Source organism: Lactuca serriola, chromosome 8 (genome assembly GCF_051521515.1).
Source record: "Lactuca serriola cultivar US96UC23 chromosome 8, Lser_US96UC23_V15, whole genome shotgun sequence".
NCBI classification, from domain to species: Eukaryota; Viridiplantae; Streptophyta; class Magnoliopsida; order Asterales; family Asteraceae; genus Lactuca; species Lactuca serriola.
In genome coordinates, this window is record NC_136415.1 from 117,819,044 (window position 1) to 117,826,117 (window position 7,074).

General features: G+C 33.2%; 1 long non-coding RNA gene across 3 annotated transcripts; it reads right to left on the reverse strand.

Annotated features, from left to right (window-relative positions):
- Positions 1 to 2: 2 nt before the first annotated feature.
- Positions 3 to 2,003, reverse strand: LOC145065880 (uncharacterized). Of its 3 annotated transcripts, none has more exons than XR_013688552.1 (6): positions 1,700 to 2,003; positions 1,531 to 1,559; positions 1,338 to 1,446; positions 1,115 to 1,235; positions 802 to 1,002; positions 3 to 310 (listed from the first exon to the last, which is right to left on the reverse strand). It is a non-coding gene; the product is annotated as an uncharacterized LOC145065880 (long non-coding RNA). The 3 variants fall into 3 exon arrangements; XR_013688551.1 differs by having other exon boundaries at positions 405 to 1,002; XR_013688550.1 differs by having other exon boundaries at positions 3 to 709; positions 1,700 to 2,002.
- Positions 2,004 to 7,074: the final 5,071 nt, after the last annotated feature.

Genomic DNA, 7,074 nt, shown 5'->3' on the forward strand with positions numbered 1-7,074 from the left:
TTTATAAATGCATTACTTTCATTATCTTTTACAACATGTCACTATTTATAACTAGAAGGAATTCGGTTGCGCCATTGGCGCTAATTTCAATAATGCTTGGAAGCAGAAAGCTCAGAATATTTTTTTTCAAAATAACATTAAAAGTTATATAAATAGAATTTGTTTAGTTTGAGCTCAATTAAAGAAGATGCTACACAGCCTCCAATCCAGAGTGTTGATCCCTCATGGAAGTACAATCACACCCGTCTTCTTACATATTGTACTTCTAACCGGTGCATCGACCAACCCATGGTTTCTTGCAGAAGCAAACCTGCATCACTCATCACATCAATATTGAATGTATTTAGTGTAATGTAAGTCTAACCATGTCACATCCAAAGTTCAATATTTAGTAGAAACATTACCATCATCATCATTATCTATCAACGTAGATGTAAGGTAAGCATGGGAGGGAAAATACGAATGAAAATTGGATTCCATCCATCTTGAAGATTTTAAGAAATTCAAGAAACAAACTTCGTAACCGTCAAGGTTGTACATGTCACAAAATTAGTAATATTACTTGTTTTTTGTGTTTTATATAATAGTCTGATTAATTCCGCGATACATTTTTGTTATCATAGCCACCTCATTTATGAATACCATTAGCAACTTTAGGTGTGAATGGTATTGTATTTCAGGAATAAAATCCTTCGTATCCACCCTGTATCTGAATTCAAGTAGTATATAATTAAGATCATACCCATAGTATTTTGTTTTTATGAAGGAAACTAATGAAAATTAAAGATTTTTTTTACTTACTTCAATCCCTTCAATTCTTGCAATTCCATACATAACATGCAAACTGCAAACTATTTCTCTAGTGACGGTGTTCAAACATGGGCATAAGCCCCCACATGTTACAATACAAGCATGAACATCATCTAATTTAAAATACATCTTTTGGCGGGGTGTAGCACGTTAAAAATGAATGGATTGAGGAGTATTGACATGAACTACAATCTGTTAAAAAGACAAAAAAGATTACATAAGAACAAACTACTAAACTTTGTTAACCATTAATAATAATACTTTCATGAAGCTAATATTGAATGTAATATATCAAAGTATTGACCTTCTGAGTAATGGTGTCATCCATATCTAGAAAATACTAGCTGAGAAAACACAAGAAAGAGTATTAAGTTAGTAGGTTCATTGAGGCGCTGATAAGGGTATTTTCTCAACTCCATATACTCCTGTATTTCAAAAATATTAAAAAAAAAGTTTAAATAATCACAAATGGATATACATGGTGGCAGTTTTTAAGTTAATCTGTATGAAGAAAGTAGGAAGTAAACCTGCGATACATGAAATGTATGTCTCATCTGTGCAAACAGAAGAACACCGTATCCAGAAGTATGTAGCCTCTGAAGTAGCTAGTCTAAGACTACCAGTTTTTCCACTTGCCTGAAAAAAATTATAAACACTCAAAATTCATGAACATCTTTTATGATTTATAAATAAATTGAGACAATAGTTATGGGTCTGTACCAGAAAAGAGGTCCACGTAGTTGTATTACCTACATTAAAGTATCAACACAAGCAATCAATAATCCTTAAGTTGTAAAAAATATTGTTACATCAACTAATTTTATGTAATAAAAAAAGATAAACATTAAACCAAATTCAAAGAAAATTGATTCTCATATCTCATGCATACCTGTTATGTATACCTTTTTTTTCAGCTTTCCACATCTCTATCAGGATCAGCCCATAACAAATCACGAATGTGTGAGTAAGGAGATTGGGCATACCGTCGACCAGGAATCCGAAAAAAAACTGTATCATTGGGAAGCGGGAGGTCAAAATGGAGAAAACAAAGACGGAGAAATAAATTAGAAGGAATGTAGAAGAAGGTTGGAGAAGGGTTCTTGCATCTGATTGGTGAGGCAAGCCGGTGGAACGTAAAGATAAGGCAAGGCGGTGGAAGATAATAAAGGAAAATATATATCAGGTTTGTAAGAATGAAGATGAAAACATGGGTGTCAAAAAAACGAAAAATAAAAGTCCCGTGTGAATTTAGGAAAGAGAAAAAAAGTTCCTATTCCCTAACTTTTTAAGCTTTTGTGGTATATGTAATATTGAATTTTAGTGACAAAAAATATATTGCAATTAAATATCATTTTGAAATTAAATATATGCAATAATTTTTCTTCTAAAATTCATTTAATATATTAAAAGACTCAAATTTAAAATTCATTCAATACCAAATGACTTCTAGTCCAAGCAGTATCAAATATTGTCTTCCTTCTTAAGGTTGATGATTTAAGTCCCGTGATGGACATATGTGGATTCAAAGAACAGTTTAGAAGTAAGTTATATTTGTAGTTTCGAAAAAAAAATCTAATCGTTTAAAACAATCTATATAGTATTTTCGCATGGTAATATAGAAAATTGTATCTTAACATTAAATACGAGATTAATATTGTTTACCGTTGGAAAATCTGTATTACGATAAGAACACAATATCTATATATATCCATCTTATCCTAACATTTTTTTTTTGTTTTATGCGAATATTAACACTCTTGAACTTGAGAACCACCACCGTAATAACATTTAACGTATTTCCAACTATTTCACGGAAGGGAAATAGTGAAATACTCTCACTACTGGCAAAGAACCATTAATCTCCAATAAGTTAATCTAATCGCATGTTCACTCGATCATAGTATTTTGATTTCCTATTTGGTTTATAGATTTAGTTGTTTGTGTTCAACACTACTAAAAAAAAGCGCTATTTCCGAGGGACACTTTCTTCGGAAATTCCTAAGAAAACAGTGTTTCCGAGGAAATGCCGAGAAAATCTTGTGCGTCAGTAAAACCCTCCTAGGAAATGTTTTGTAAGGGATTTCCGAGGAACATTCTGACACATTACCTAGGAAATGGTTTTGTCGTAAGTACCGAGGGTTTTCCTAGGAAGATCATTTCCGAGTAATTTCTAAGGAAAATTATTTCCGATGGATTTCCGAGGAAGTTTATTTCCGAGGAAATTTATTTTCGAGGAATTTCCAAGGAAGTTTATTTCCGACGAATTTCCAAGGAGGTTTATTTCTGACGAATTTCCAAGGATTATTTCTGAGGGATCTCCGAGGAAATTTGTTTCTGTGGAATCTTTTAGGAAACTTTCTTGACAGCTTTTTGTGACACTTGTTCGTGACAGAAGTTCTTAGGAACAATGCAGCTATAAAAAAATAAAAAACAAAAAAAACCAAAAAATTTATCCTAAAATGCAGAAAAAGAACTAATACAAAAAAACTTAGTTCATTCCATATATCTAAAAGTCATACAAATGTTTACACTTTAAAACATAAGTTTCAACAATCGTGTAAACAAAAAAGATAATATAGAAGTCTTAAAAACGTACAAACGTTTACAACAAATAACCTAAGGAGCATTTGAGGGATTGGGTGGATTGTCAGGACGGTTATTAGTGTCATATCGTCTCATGAACTCGACCATTTCCTCCATTTGTTTTTCCGTTTGTGCTTGTCTTTTGGCCATTTCACCATTTTGTCGGGCCAATTCGGCATGAGCTTCTTCCAATTCTTGGACCTAAAAAAATGTTAAAAGAAACTTACATACATTAGTAACATAAAAAATAGTAAAAACAAAGTATATATTAACATTGATATCTATTATACCAACATATATTTCACTTATAAATGGAATGAACTTAAATTTTCTTATTCACAATAGCAACATATTTTTATTTTCTATCTGTAAGTCCCCAAAATTGCTTGTGTATCAATCAGATCCAATTGATGGTGCGGAATCCCAATCAATTGGATGATGTTAGATCAAATAGAAGAGAAGGAGAAGAAGAATAACTTGAATCTAATGTATTGATGATATGATTGATGCTCCTTACAATAGATTCTCTCTCACACACACTTCTTCTCTCTAACTTTCTCTCTCTTCTTGCCTTTTCTCTTCTAACCGTACACTCCCACATGCACTCCTCTATTTATATGAGACATGGGCCACCACTAGCACACGAGTGTACAGCTGCACACGCGTGTGCGGCCGCACACACATGTGTAGCCGAACACAACCACAATATTACATATTATATTACAGAAAAATATATTTTCTTAGAAAAGCAAAGTATAAACCATATTTTTGACCCAACAATCTCCCCCTTGGTTTATAACTTTCTTTTCTAAATGACCCAACAAGCTCCCCCTAAAAAGTAGCTGGCTTTTCTTGTCAATCTTCAATGGGAGCTTTGGCTTCAGCTTTAATCTTTGATTTCTTCACAGCTTCAAGATGAACTTGATGAATCTTCATGAATGACTTCATCTCGAGCGGTTGAGATTTTCTTCAGAATTTGACATTTAACGCACATTGGGTGAGGAGGCTTGATGAATTGATTCTTGAAAGATAGCACTTTCAGCTTGAGAATCTTCAGAGAGAACAACAGAGAGAAATAATCTTCTGGATCACTTCAGCAGGTTCATAGATAGCAGCAAATTGATTGAGGAGGCTTCAATGATATCTGTCACATAATCTTCAAGAACAGCTTCACCATGCTTCTGGGGTTGACAGATTGAATGTTGAAAGAATAATCTTCATTTCTTGCTCCTTCGAATGAAAATTCTTCGATGCTCACGGATGAAGCCTTGGCTCAAAAGATCTTCAATACAGTCTCCACGAGTCTCATCTACGCTTGAAATCACTTTTCAAGACAAAACAAAAATAAAAGAAAAAATTAGCACACAAAAGAATATTTTTGGATTTTTGATATTTTTTGGAAAAATAAAAACATAAACAAAAATATTTTTGGATTTTCTGATTTTTTTGAACAAGAAATAACACTATTTTTTGGATTTTTAATTTTCTGATTTTTGTTTGATTTTTTGGAAAATATTTTTGGATTTTCCTCACAGTCACTTTCATGAAGGAGGGAATCTTATGACACTTAGATTTTAATGGTGTATGTGTTCCTATCCATGTGAATTTGTTAAAACCAAAGTTTATGACAAATTCAAACTCATATGGACCGAACTCTTAATCTTGATTTCTTGCCTTATGGTAACACGGCTGCCTACCATGTCTTCCAAGTAGTTAAGCGGCTCACCCTTTCTTATCAATGTACTTTTCATTGATCAAGGTGCTTGCCTTTTATGCGTGCAAATGAGAACTCATAGAACTCATATGCATAATTAACTCGATTGGAACGGCACATAAACAAGATAGTGTCTACACGATAGGTTGTAAACCTTAACTCGTGTGCTAGTTATGATCGATAAGGTTTATTCTTGATTAGTTCTTAAACTTTTCAGGACCATTAAGACTCCCACTGACTCATTTATATATAAGATTCTCTTGTCAATAAACATTTCTTGACAAACAAATATTCAAGAGTTAGTGTAGCCTTTACTAAGACAAAACACTTCACAAAATTGGTCCTAGTTGGTCTTTGTCTTATCCAAGACATCACAACTTACCAATTTCAAATGTGCAAGAATAATGAAAACCTTTTCTAAATTCTACATTTGATGAATGTTATAAACCTTATTTAGACTTGTCACTCAGGGTCATAATCTTAACTTTAAGATTTGTTTTGGAACGAAGTGTGATTGACTTTCTGATTTAATCATTTTTTTCAATTGTTAATTCCTCTTCTTAGACATACAATTGTACTAAGACTCACTTAGAGTATTAATTGAGATATGGTTCTTAATCATTAAGACATATCATAAAGCATAAAAGGTACTCTCCCTTCTTCTTAGAATAGAGAAACTTTTATCTTTCTGCCTACTTGATTCTTCTTATTCGTTCTGCTATTGATTTAAACTCTTTCAATCAATTCAGAATTACACTTAATCTTGTAACTATAATCATATTTACTAAACCTTTAGTAAATCATGACGAATATCTTTGTTACTCTTGTGGTGGATTTGATCAACACACAACTTTGTGTAATCGATCTCTTAGTCCTTCACTTGACACTTGGTCAATGAATTAATCTAATTTACAAATGTGAAATTTCTCATTCATCGTGCAACCAAGTTGCATGATTCCATGTTTCTGTCCACTTGAAACTTGGGCGATGAGAAACTCTCCCTATTTGGTAAATTCTTGACATTTCCACAAACATAATTAAGAATCACATCCATTCATTGTAGAAATATACGAACATCAATTTTTCATAATGATTTCATTGCAAGGAAATAAATAAATAAATAAATGAGTCAAACCAAAATTTATTTTATTCATAAAAGCAGCGGAAAACATTTGTCCTTACAATGCAAAATCAATTGAAAAACTATGTAGTCAAAAAATAAAATTTCTAACAACTCTATCATAACTTTCTAAGCTAAAAGTCTAATCTTCAAATCCATGAGATCGAGATCCATTTCTTTATGATTAGACTCATCTTGCTCTTCCATCAAGCTTCCTCTCTTTTCACCGTTCCTGCAAAAATTTAAATGCAATCTTATCACATTATGTATTAAGAATCAATGAATAGGAACTTAATGGAGTTAGATAGTGGATTTTACCTGAAGCATAGCCATACTCTTTGACTCTCCCATCTTCTGGGCTCTTCAGGCTCTTAGGGCAGACTTGTATCCAACGCCCTTTCTCTTGGCAGCAAATGCAGGTCGGTTCTCCTAGAACGTCCTCGGAAGCATGGTTGGTTGACTTTCCCAACAAATATGCTCCATCGCTTTGCCAAATCATTTCTGATTCAGCAGCAATGAGCATGTAAGTTAGGTCAATGAGGTTTTCGTCATGATCCATCATATAATACTTTCTTTTGAACTCATTATATCATTCAGGAAGTGACTGCAGAACCCAGTTCATAGCCAACTTATCAGGGAATGACGCACCCAACATTATCAACCTATCGATGTGTGATTTCATTCCTAGAACGTGGGCACACACGGGTTTACCATCTTCATGTTTCATTTCCAATAGGGCTTTAGTGACATTGAACCTTTCAATTCTTCGATCTTGTGGGTTAGGGAGAATAATTGGAGGAGGTGGAGGAAGTGAAGCATGATTTCTTGTTCCTTGATCGAATCGTGG